Raw genomic sequence first — 13,845 nt, forward strand, 5'->3', positions numbered from 1 at the left:
CTTTGTTATAGATACTGCCAGTATACATATCTGTAGTGTTGTTTATTACTTACTCTTGCCAATATGAAGCTTTTGCCACTGTCAAACATGTTGTACCATTTTTGATAAATCAAACGCATGAAATGCCCTCTATTTGTATACAATGTATAAGGTGTGTTCCTTTATTAAGTGATAATATTATGTTCAATTTTTTGTCTGCTTTAAAATGGGAAGTGCCCACTGATTGCATCTTCTATGAATCTTTTGGACCAAATCTTAAAAATCCAGAGCCGTACGGTAATTGTTTTAATATGAAATAAGGTCGGACCTAGTAATCTGATGCTGCTTCCAGGCGTGCCGTGGCAAAGTCCTGCAAGGCCTGCATAATAATTTGCAAGTCTGCCAGGATTTATACCCGAAATTGTTACATTTAAAAACGATCAAACCAGTTGTTCCGCATAACCGAACAGGCCTCTGTTGACTTACTTTTGTTTGGAATCCTTTAGAATGAATTATGGTAGTTTTGTAGCGGTGTGCACACAGTTATTGTCATTACCGGTGAATTTTGAAATAATTCTATCATTCCTAAATTTGCTTTAAATGTGCTTCAGTAAATGTCAATCATATCATCAACCAAGTCTTGTCGTAAAAAAAATTGATAGTTGTTTTAATTGTGTAAATATTTGCCTGTTTTTTAAGTCGAGCACATTTTATTTATCAATTATTACCAAGATTGAGAAAAAATGTAAAATTTCCTTAAACATTTTAAACAAAAGGACAAATACATTGAAATGATTTATAGGTTAGTCGTCCGTCACCGTTTATGATTTATAAAGCATGTTGTGATTATAATTTCATTTTGAGTCCTCTAAGTATTTGGTGAAATACTTGCATTGGAGGCAGTGGAAAATTTAACGATTTAGGGGAGCGTTTCCCTCTATACTTTTAGGTGTGCATGTATTAAAATCATTGTACATCGGAATCACTTAATTGATGGTAGATTAGATTTTGTAACACTTTCATTGGTTGAGTGATGGTTACATTGAATGATTGTATTTATTTGATTTGTATTTTTACATTAGATTAGTGTTGATATGAAGTTGTGATTGATAGTATTATTTACTTGGAAAGTTATATGATAACTGGAGAGTTATTTAATTAGCTGTGAACTTATACAGTACATTTATACTGTTCCCTGTGCTACCTAAACTCAAAATAGCATTAATGTGTACTAGTGTAATGTACAGTACAGGACATCGAATCAAAATCTTAACTTCCTATAAATGTGTATTTATGTGCTGAAACTAGTGCTGGGCTTTTTTTCCACAAGTACAGATTTTATTTTATTTTTGATTTTTTTTCATAGATTGAAATGTTCCGTCTCTTTTGACTTTACACCTTACTTTGTATTCCTTGTCATAAATAATTTCTGTATGATTATATATGTCGGAAAACTTCAGTCCGGTAGGAAGGTGGATCTGATATGTGATGTTTTCAGAAACAATGAAACTTGCCCAGACTAACGGAACTGTTTAATTAGCTTACCTTTGACCCTTGTTTTGAGGTTACTTTTGCACCTTATCACTTCACATTGTCTATTTTTCTACATGCATGTTTTGAAATATCTAAAAAGAAAAATTCCTTGAACAGTTTGCCATACTCAAATTGATGGGTTATATTTTCTTTCTTGCATTTATCAATTTAGTAAAATTAGTATCATACATGTATTAGTAAAACCATGATATTGTATTGACAGATAAAATTGCTATTTTAATTGATGTAAAACAGCCAACCTGTTCTTAAATTAATTGAAGTGAACAAATTAAATGATATAACTTAATTCTAAGAAGGTAATTCCCAGAAAAAAAGTATAAACGTCTTAATCTTATACTTTATACCGGTATTTAGGTCATTTGGTATGAGTTATGTTATGTCGTGACTTGCATGTTTATGTCTCAAAACTGTTTTGACGAGATAAGTAACGATGGTTTAGTTTATAACTGGTTCCTATCCCTGTCGTCACATTGTCTACTCTTTCACCTTGTAGTGCACTTAGACTGTGTACATTAAATGACATATACCATTTGTATTATTTAGTTTAATGCTTAACAGGAAAGACAACTGCTTTACTTAGGAAGTAAAACAAAGTCAGACATAATTGTTTGAGAACAGCCATATAATACTGAAGATAAATATATAGGTAGAAATGATTGGCTTTTTAGCAAAAGAATGGCATGTGGAATTCTGTGTGTAGGAAAGGACATGTAAGAACTTTGTTTTTTTCAACTCATCTATTGGTTATTAAAGAGGGATATCTGACACCTGTGTTTGACAAATGGGGTCTACAGCCAGGACCCGCTATCATGTTCACTTGAAAATGGGCATTTAAATCATCCAAATAACTTATCATAAGTTCATAATGGTATAGCGAAATGGCCACGACCAGATGGCCTGTTCACATCAAAAGGGGCATTTGACTTTGAGGTTTTACTGTATATCTAGGAAACTTGAAACAACAACACTTATGGGTGACTTTGTTTTCCTTCGCAACTCTTGTACAGGAACTTAAGTGAAAATGTGTAGCTGACAAAAAAGTCTTTCTTTATATAATGATATTAAACAAAAGAAATCCAGAATGATTGTTTGTAGATTATGATCATAAACAGGACGTTTTCACATATGGAAACATATCATAAAACTTATTCATGACCAAGTGAGGTGGTCAAACATTGGCGGTCTGTTGTAGACCGTGTTGGAAATCAGATTTAATGTTAATGTGTATAAATATTTCTCACCGATATCAATCTGAGGAATGATTCTCTCTTTGTATGGGTATGGATGTTCTGAAAAACGTCTACGGTCTGGTGAAATTGGTAATATTTAATGTATTAGAATATTCAGCATGGAGAAGCTGAAATAGGTTGTCATATTTGATTTAATTACATTTGAAAGAATTTATATTTTTCAATTATTCAGAAAAAACTAAATGGTGTACATCATGATGTAAATGCTGTGGTGTAATATTAAGCCAGGCTGTTGCATGATCTTTGTAAATCATTGCAATCATCGACACAGAATTAAATGCATTCAGGCGTATCTTCCTACATTCACATAGTCATACTAACACAATAGGAGAGTGCCCTGTCTTATCAAGGTGTACAAATATTCATTCTGACAGCGAATAATCCAAAAACATATTTCATATTTGGAAAATATATCTATATTATTTTCAATAAAGATACAAATGAAATGTGTTTTGTTGTTGTTTATTAATATGCAAATTTTCTGAACAAGATTGCTTGATCATGGTGTCCCACCATGAGAGATCCCAGAGTGAGCTTGGCCCCCACGAAAAGGGATGTCGCAGGAATAAACCATAAAAAAGGACCAATTTGCTTATTTTATCCTGAGACGTGATGAATCAAACCCATTTCATTGGAAAGGAATGTAGATTTTTACCTCTTAAGAAATTGACCATTGGCCTGCATCTGTTGACACTTTAGGTAAATCCCTGCATTGCATTACTGGCAATGAATACCTTCTAGAAACTGACTTCCTTGACTTGGACCTTTTACTTGGAGCAATGGGACACCTGGGCCAATCCCTACAACACTGCTTCATAGTGTTGCTATTCATTGTTTGCCATTCAGAAGACATTAACTTGGACCTTCTGGACCTAAAGTTCTTAACCTTTTACTAAAGTATCTGTAACCATACACCAACAGTCCACTTTGCACCAACCTCACTTACTATATTGAATTTTGAACTTTGACCCTGAAATACAATATTTGTCTTCCTTACAAAAAAACCCAAGAGTACTGCGGGGCGGAACAAAATACGCCCGTCGAATGCCATATAGTGTACTTTCTTGCATTGAAATAAGATCTGCATCATTCTAAGAGTGGTTAGCTGATATGCTATAAAAAAATGTAGGAGAAAATCTTCAGACAAAAAATTAAATACTGAAATAAACAAAAGGCAACAAATTTTGGAAATATTGTTGAGTCAAAATTCTTTTAAGGGAGACACAACTTCATATCATGATTATAAAGTATACCAAGTTTCAAAGAGATCGGTCGAAAAATGAAGGAGGAGATCTCCGGACAAAATTCAAATACTGAAATGAACAAAGGGCAATAACTTTTGGAAAAATTGTCGAATCAAAATTCTTTCAAGGGAGACACAATTTCATATCATGATTATAATGTATACCAAGTTTCAAATAGATCGGTCAAAAAATGTAGGAGGAGATTGCCATACCATAATACTACCGTCAAATTTGACGGTCGTATAAAAATGAAGTTGCACAACTATTACGCTCAAGCGGAACCTGTGTATAAAATCTAAGAAAGATCTATCCAGTAGTTTCTGAGAAATAGCAATAACAAACTCTGAACCCGAAACCCAAGGTGCGTAACTAGCTAGAACTCAGTGGAACCTGCATACAAAATTTGAGAAAAAATATGTCTGGTACTTTCTGAGAAATGGTGATTACAAACTTTAACCATGATCACAGCTATGACTGGATCATAATTACCTGGGGTTTGTACAATGTTTGGGCAGTTGGAACTTAACAAAAAGTATAACAAAATGTCCTGGCCAAACAGAGTCCAGAGTGACCATCATAGATTTTAGTTCGTCTGAAATACAACATTACTAGACGATACTAATTAAATCCGGAATGTTTGGTTAAAATTGATTTGGTGGAATGGAAGAAGTTGAAAATGTCTTGGCCCATGTGTTACCCTGCCCCTCTCCCCAAGGAGGAGCAGGCCAATTAATTCCCCTGGGTTTCCTTAAAGATTTACCTATCCAGCTTCCCTATATTTTATACCTTTTACATCAGCCTCCAGTAGTAACTACACTGAATTGTGTTGTCCCAGGATTCATTTACAGGAAATTACTAGGTTGTTTTCTCAGACACCTGAAGTGGGTGTATGTAGTACAAAAGTAGTAGTATTCTCGGACACCTGAAGTGGGTGTATGTAGTATAAATGTAGTATTCTCGGACACCTGAAGTGGGTGTATGAAGTACAAATGTAGTAGTATTCTCAGACACCTGAAGTGGGTGTATGAAGTACAAATGTAGTAGTATTCTCGGACACCTGAAGTGGTTGTATGTAGTATAAATGTAGTATTCTCGGACACCTGAAGTGGGTGTATGTAGTATAAATGTAGTAGTATTCTCAGACACATGAAGTGGGTGTATGTAGTATAACATTACTCACTAAACTTTATTTATGTTTTCCAATTCAAATGAACATGTGATGCTAGTTAAACATAATTCAACTCAAATTCAAATACGTGACATCAAAATTTATTATAGAATGTCAACAATTAATTTGTTTATATGCCACCTGGAAACAACTGTTAGAATATTACACAGCTATGGACATCCAACAGTGACAATGGACACCCTATCCAGAAGAACTCGACGCAGACATGAACTCGCAAAATACCAAATATATGTTTTGGTTATTCAACTGCTGGCATAGTGACAGCTACACAAGAGTGTATGCTTTGGTAATACCCAGGTTTAATTTTCAATTACAATTAATCAATTTAATCAACACAGATCACATTTATGATTTGTTAAAATAGCATATATTCTCATTTACTATTTTTTTGTAATTCTTCCTAAACATGAAAAAAGTAAAGCCGAAACTGGGGACGTTATCTGCTTGAAATTTCAATGACATGTAAAGCAGTGACACAGGAAACTAAAAGCTTCAATGTTCATTTAGTGGCGTTGTACAGCTTGGACGAGAGACCGTATAAGCTTTTAAAGTTCAATCCAGACAGTTTGACAAAACAAACTAGGTTAATTATATCATTCAATTAAATCACATTTTGAAAATAAATTGTCATATAAAAAGTTAATGAGCTTGTTGATATTTTTACATAAGTTATTTTAATTTCCATAGACCTGTACAGCCAAATACTATGGAAATGAAATGAATTGTCCAATATCATGGTGACAGGTTTTTTGTTGCTTTGTTGCTTTCTCGCAATGCTAGTGTTTCGAAACAATTTTGTGTATCTGTAAATTATTTTAAAGTAATTCCAGATGTAAAATCTATTGACAAAAAGCCGTAATAAACCCAAGAAGTGGTATTATTTAATACACAATCCCAAATAAGTTTGATAACAGTATCGAAATGATAAAAAAATACAAATATACATCAATCAGTAAAAAGATTTCTAAATGTAAAACAGTTATCCGATTTACACACAAATATTTAAAAATGACACAACAATTGTCTAGTAATTAAACATCATCAGTACACATGTACTACATTTGCCAGAAAAGTGTACAACAGGACTGATGGTGAGTGTATATATATAAAACGGTGGGAATGGGTAGTTTGTGCGCTATTATTACTTGATTTTATTGGCTATCACAGTGACTGGCTGTTTCAAAACAGCGAGCAGCTCAGAAGATGAGGTATTCGAAATGAAGTTTGTCCATACATACATCTGTTTCCATTGACATTGAGTGTTAAACCTACATCTACAATGTATATTAAGGTCAAGTTTATTGATTAATATTTTCATATTACAAGTAACCGTAAAGTGATAATATACAAATCACAAACAACTATACACAATAACCTATTGTGTACAAATAAACCACACAGTCATTATACCACAATCAAATAAACAGTAACCTATTGTATACAAATACACCACACAATCATTAAACCACAATCAATGAAACAGTAACCTATTGTGTACAAATACACCACACAATCATTAAACCACAATCAATTAACCAGTAACCTATTGTGTACAAATAAACCACACAATCATTAAATCACAATCAATGAAACAGTAACCTATTGTGTACAAATAAACCACACAGTCATTTTACAACAATCAAATAAACAGTAACCTATTGTGTACAAATACACCACACAATCATTAAACCACAATCAATTAAACAGTAACCTATTGTGGACAAATATACCACACAATCATTAAACCGCAATCAATTAAACAGTAACCTCTTGTGTACAAATAAACCACCCAAACAGTTTCACAGTAATACATTGTGTAAAAAAAAATCACACAAACAGTTATACAGTAATACATTGTGGACAAATAAACCACACACACAGTTATACAGTAATGCATTGTGTACAAATAAACCATACAATCATTAAATCACAATCAATGAAACAGCAACCTATTGTGTACAAATAAACCACACAATCATTAAACCACAATCAAGTAAACAGTAACCTATTGTGTACAAATAAACCACACAATCAATTAAACAGTAACCTATTGTGTACAAATAAACCACACAAACAGTTTCACAGTAATACATTGTGTACAAAAAAATCACACAAACAGTTATACAGTAATACATTGTGTACAAATAAACAACACAAACAGTTTCACAGTAATACAATGTGTACAAATAAACCACACAATCATTAAATCACAATCAATGAAACAGTAACCTATTGTGTACAAATACACCACACACAGTTATACAGTAATACATTGTGTACAAATAAACCACACAAACAGTTATACAGTAAAACATTGTGTACAAAAAAATCACACAAACAGTTGTACAGTAATACATTGTGTACAAATAAACCACAAACAGTTATACAGTAATACATTGTGTACAAATAAACCACACACACAGTTATACAGTAATACATTGTGTACAAATAAACCACAAAAACAGTTACACAGTAATACATTGTGTACAAAAAATCACACAAACAGTTATACAGTAATACATTGTGTACAAATAAACCACACAAACAGTTATACAGTAATACATTGTGTACAAATAAACCACACAAACAGTTATACAGTAATACATTGTGTACAAATAAACCACACAAACAGTTATACAGTAATACATTGTGTACAAATAAACCACACAAACAGTTATACAGTAATACATTGTGTACAAATAAACCACACAAACAGTTATACAGTAATACATTGTGTACAAATAAACCACACAAACAGTTATACAGTAATACATTGTGTACAAATAAACCACACAAACAGTTATACAGTAATACATTGTGTACAAATAAACCACACAAACAGTTATACAGTAATACATTGTGTACAAATAAACCACACAAACAGTTATACAGTAATACATTGTGTACAAATAAACCACACAAACAGTTATACAGTAATACATTGTGTACAAATAAACCACACAAACAGTTATACAGTAATACATTGTGTACAAATAAACCACACAAACAGTTATACAGTAATACATTGTGTACAAATAAACCACACAAACAGTTATACAGTAATACATTGTGTACAAATAAACCACACAAACAGTTATACAGTAATACATTGTGTACAAATAAACCACACAAACAGTTATACAGTAATACATTGTGTACAAATAAACCACACAAACAGTTATACAGTAATACATTGTGTACAAATAAACCACACAAACAGTTATACAGTAATACATTGTGTACAAATAAACCACACAAACAGTTATACAGTAATACATTGTGTACAAATAAACCACACAAACAGTTATACAGTAATACATTGTGTACAAATAAACCACACAAACAGTTATACAGTAATACATTGTGTACAAATAAACCACACAAACAGTTATACAGTAATACATTGTGTACAAATAAACCACACAAACAGTTATACAGTAATACATTGTGTACAAATAAACCACACAAACAGTTATACAGTAATACATTGTGTACAAATAAACCACACAAACAGTTATACAGTAATACATTGTGTACAAATAAACCACACAAACAGTTATACAGTAATACATTGTGTACAAATAAACCACACAAACAGTTATACAGTAATACATTGTGTACAAATAAACCACACAAACAGTTATACAGTAATACATTGTGTACAAATAAACCACACAAACAGTTATACAGTAATACATTGTGTACAAATAAACCACACAAACAGTTATACAGTAATACATTGTGTACAAATAAACCACACAAACAGTTATACAGTAATACATTGTGTACAAATAAACCACACAAACAGTTATACAGTAATACATTGTGTACAAATAAACCACACAAACAGTTATACAGTAATACATTGTGTACAAATAAACCACACAAACAGTTATACAGTAATACATTGTGTACAAATAAACCACACAAACAGTTATACAGTAATACATTGTGTACAAATAAACCACACAAACAGTTATACAGTAATACATTGTGTACAAATAAACCACACAAACAGTTATACAGTAATACATTGTGTACAAATAAACCACACAAACAGTTATACAGTAATACATTGTGTACAAATAAACCACACAAACAGTTATACAGTAATACATTGTGTACAAATAAACCACACAAACAGTTATACAGTAATACATTGTGTACAAATAAACCACACAAACAGTTATACAGTAATACATTGTGTACAAATAAACCACACAAACAGTTATACAGTAATACATTGTGTACAAATAAACCACACAAACAGTTATACAGTAATACATTGTGTACAAATAAACCACACAAACAGTTATACAGTAATACATTGTGTACAAATAAACCACACAAACAGTTATACAGTAATACATTGTGTACAAATAAACCACACAAACAGTTATACAGTAATACATTGTGTACAAATAAACCACACAAACAGTTATACAGTAATACATTGTGTACAAATAAACCACACAAACAGTTATACAGTAATACATTGTGTACAAATAAACCACACAAACAGTTATACAGTAATACATTGTGTACAAATAAACCACACAAACAGTTATACAGTAATACATTGTGTACAAATAAACCACACAAACAGTTATACAGTAATACATTGTGTACAAATAAACCACACAAACAGTTATACAGTAATACATTGTGTACAAATAAACCACACAAACAGTTATACAGTAATACATTGTGTACAAATAAACCACACAAACAGTTATACAGTAATACATTGTGTACAAATAAACCACACAAACAGTTATACAGTAATACATTGTGTACAAATAAACCACACAAACAGTTATACAGTAATACATTGTGTACAAATAAACCACACAAACAGTTATACAGTAATACATTGTGTACAAATAAACCACACAAACAGTTATACAGTAATACATTGTGTACAAATAAACCACACAAACAGTTATACAGTAATACATTGTGTACAAATAAACCACACAAACAGTTATACAGTAATACATTGTGTACAAATAAACCACACAAACAGTTATACAGTAATACATTGTGTACAAATAAACCACACAAACATTTATACAGTAATAAATTGTGTACAAATAAACCACACAAACAGTTATACAGTAATAAATTGTGTGCAAATAAACCACACAAACAGTTATGCAGTAATACATAGTGTACAAATAAACCACACACACAGTTACACAATAATACATTGTGTACAAATAAACCACACAAACAGTTATACAGAACAGTTACACAATAATACATTGTGTTCAAATAAACCACACAACCAGTTATACAGTAATACATTAGGCAAATAAACCACACAAACAGTTATACAGTAATAAATTGTGTACAAATAAACCACACAAACAGTTATGCAGTAATACATTGTGTACAAATAAACCACACACACAGTTACACAATAATACAATGTGTACAAATAAACCACACACACAGTTACACAATAATACATTGTGTACAAATAAACCACACAAACAGTTATATAGTAATATATTGTGTACAAATAAACCACACACACAGTTATACAGTAATACATTTTGTACAAATAAACCACACAAACAGATATACAGTAATACATTGTGTAAAAATAAACCACACAAACAGTTACACAATTATACATTGTGTTCAAATAAACCCCACAATCAGTTATACAGTAATACATCGTGTACAAATAAACCACACAAACAGATATACAGTAATACATTGTGTACAAATCAACCACACCAACAGTTACACAGTAATACATTGTGTACAAATAAATCACACAAACAGTTATACAGTAATATATTGGGTAGAAATAAACCACACACACAGTTATACAGTAATATATTGGGTAGAAATAAACCACACACACAGTTATACAGTAATATATTGGGTAGAAATAAACCACACACACAGTTACACGATAATACATTGTGTACAAATAAACCACACCAACAGTTACACAGTAATACATTGTGTACAAATCAACCACACCAACAGTTACACAGTAATACATTGTGTACAAATCAACCACACCAACAGTTACACAGTAATACATTGTGTACAAATAAACCACACCAACAGTTACACAGTAATACATTGTGTACAAATAAACAACACACACAGTTATACAGGAATACATTGTGTACAAATAAACCACACAAACAGTTACACAATAATACATTGCGTTCAAATAAACCACACAATCAGTTATACAGTAATACATTGTGTACAAATAAACCACACAAACAGTTACACAATAATACATTGTGTACAAATAAATCACACAAACAGTTATACAGTAATATATTGTGTACAAATAAACCACACACACAGTTATACAGTAATATATTGTGTACAAATAAACCACACAAACAGTTACACAGTAATACATTGTGTACAAATAAACCACACAAACAGTTACACAGTAATACATTGTGTACAAATAAACCACACACAGTTATACAGTAATACACTGTGTACAAATAAACCACACAAACAGTTATGCAGTAATACATTGTGTACAAATAAACCACACAAACAGTTACACAGTAATAAATTGTGTACAAATAAACCACACACACAGTTACACAATAATACAATGTGTACAAATAAACCACACACACAGTTACACAATAATACATTGTGTACAAATAAATCACACAAACAGTTACACAGTAATACATTGTGTACAAATAAACCTCACACACAGTTACACAATAATACATTGTGTACAAATAAATCACACAAACAGCTACACAGTTATACATTGTGTACAAATAAACCACACACAGTTATACAGTAATACACTGTGTACAAATAAACCACACAAACAGTTATACAGTAATACATTGTGTACAAATAAACCACACAAACAGTTATACAGTAATATATTGTGTACAAATAAACCACAAACAGTTACACAGTTATACATTGTGTACAAAAATACATTGTGTACAAATAAACCACACAAACAGTTATACAGTAATACATTGTGTACAAATAAACCACACAAACAGTTTCACAGTTATACATTGTGTACAAATAAACCACAAACAGTTATACAGTAATACATTGTGTACAAATAAACCACCTACCAACACTATTCAGTAATACATTATGTTCATACAAATATATCACTCACCTGGATATACAACACTCGGTCAAACAACAATTTATCAAACAAACAACTAATACACAATTATACAATACAGTTATACATTGGTTATATACAAATATACCACCGGCACACAAAAATATAGCAAACGTTTTAAATTACTTTAATAAAAAAAAAATCCACTGAAATATGGGGAATTATCAGTATTATAGAATAAAATCTTCACCACTGTGAAAATATAAAATAATGTGGCTAACCTGTTTGTGACATGACAATACAAGGCAACATGTCATTGTGACGTCCAATCAAAAGTTCCGACAATGTTATTTTGAGGGGTCAATGGTTATGCATTACAGAAAAAATTATATCATCTTTTACCATTTTACATCAGATATATATATATTTAATTTTTATTTTTTTACTATTAATTTTTAATTGAACACAGCTGATATATATGAAACTTTATGGCAACCATTGAATATCTGTATATATTGTTTTATATACAATGTAAATGGATTTATGTATATCAATAAACACCTAATGTTATTTTAAATGTGCATATGGATAGTTACTAAATTTACATACATTTTTAAACCTACAAGAGTGAAGTGCACACGTGATTTATATGCTCAATGTTTTATTTACATACATTTATGTACAATTTTGAGATCAAAATAACATATAGATTATGTACAATTAAAATTCCAAATATTAGAATTGCATATAGACATGTTTGTAGAACAAATTCTGCTCTGGAGACTTACCCTAATAACTCATTCACCCCTGAAATTTCATAATGAACTATTCCAACTTTTGAATTGGAAGAGTTCAAATGTGTCACTAGGGGTTAATGAGTTAAGGATCCTCGTACCAATGACAAAACTGTAACTACACACTGGAAACTGTTTTTTCCGGCAAGACTACTCTGATAATCATTTTCGAAAAGAAAACCATTCCTTGCAGGACTTTTATGCAAAAATAATAAAGATGAAATACATATATATATATATAATCGACGGCCGTGTTCTGAGCATAAAAATATCAGCATGGCTACACCAGTATTCAAACCCTAAACCTCAAATTATTATACTGTGCCTCTAACCAATTGAGCAACCTAGTCAGCAGTAGTATTCTGTCCCAACTTAGCTAGTTATATCCAAAACAAAATTAAGGGGAGGTTACTCTTAATATAAAAAAAACCCAGTGCAGTGGGACAGGGATCCTTAACTGATTTTTCATTCACTGTATACATGAAAAAATAAAATGCAGTTGGACAGGCCTAAGGAATCCTGAAGGAAGCATCTTAAAGGTTAAGAGTCACATTAAGTAAAAATAAACATCATTACCATTTTTATTTTATTGAAATGTTTAGTCATTTTCTACAGAAATCTCCCATATAATATATCTTGTGATAAATTATATTGAAACAGAGTTGTTCAAAATTTGGGTAAAAAAAATAAAAATAAAATAGTAAAAAAACAAGAAATATCTTTAAAAAAATTAGATTGT

The 13,845-nt window shown here is 31.2% G+C and overlaps 1 long non-coding RNA gene across 1 annotated transcript; it reads right to left on the minus strand.

Moving 5' to 3' along the window:
- Nucleotides 1-5,280: 5,280 nt before the first annotated feature.
- LOC110460782 lies at nt 5,281-6,979 on the minus strand. The gene is made up of 2 exons (XR_002464059.1): nt 6,872-6,979; nt 5,281-6,815 (listed from the first exon to the last, which is right to left on the minus strand). It is a non-coding gene; the product is annotated as an uncharacterized LOC110460782 (long non-coding RNA).
- Between the last annotated feature and the right edge of the window lie 6,866 nt (nt 6,980-13,845).

Source organism: Mizuhopecten yessoensis, unplaced genomic scaffold (genome assembly GCF_002113885.1).
Source record: "Mizuhopecten yessoensis strain PY_sf001 unplaced genomic scaffold, ASM211388v2 scaffold10479, whole genome shotgun sequence".
Lineage (NCBI taxonomy): Eukaryota > Metazoa > Mollusca > Bivalvia > Pectinida > Pectinidae > Mizuhopecten > Mizuhopecten yessoensis.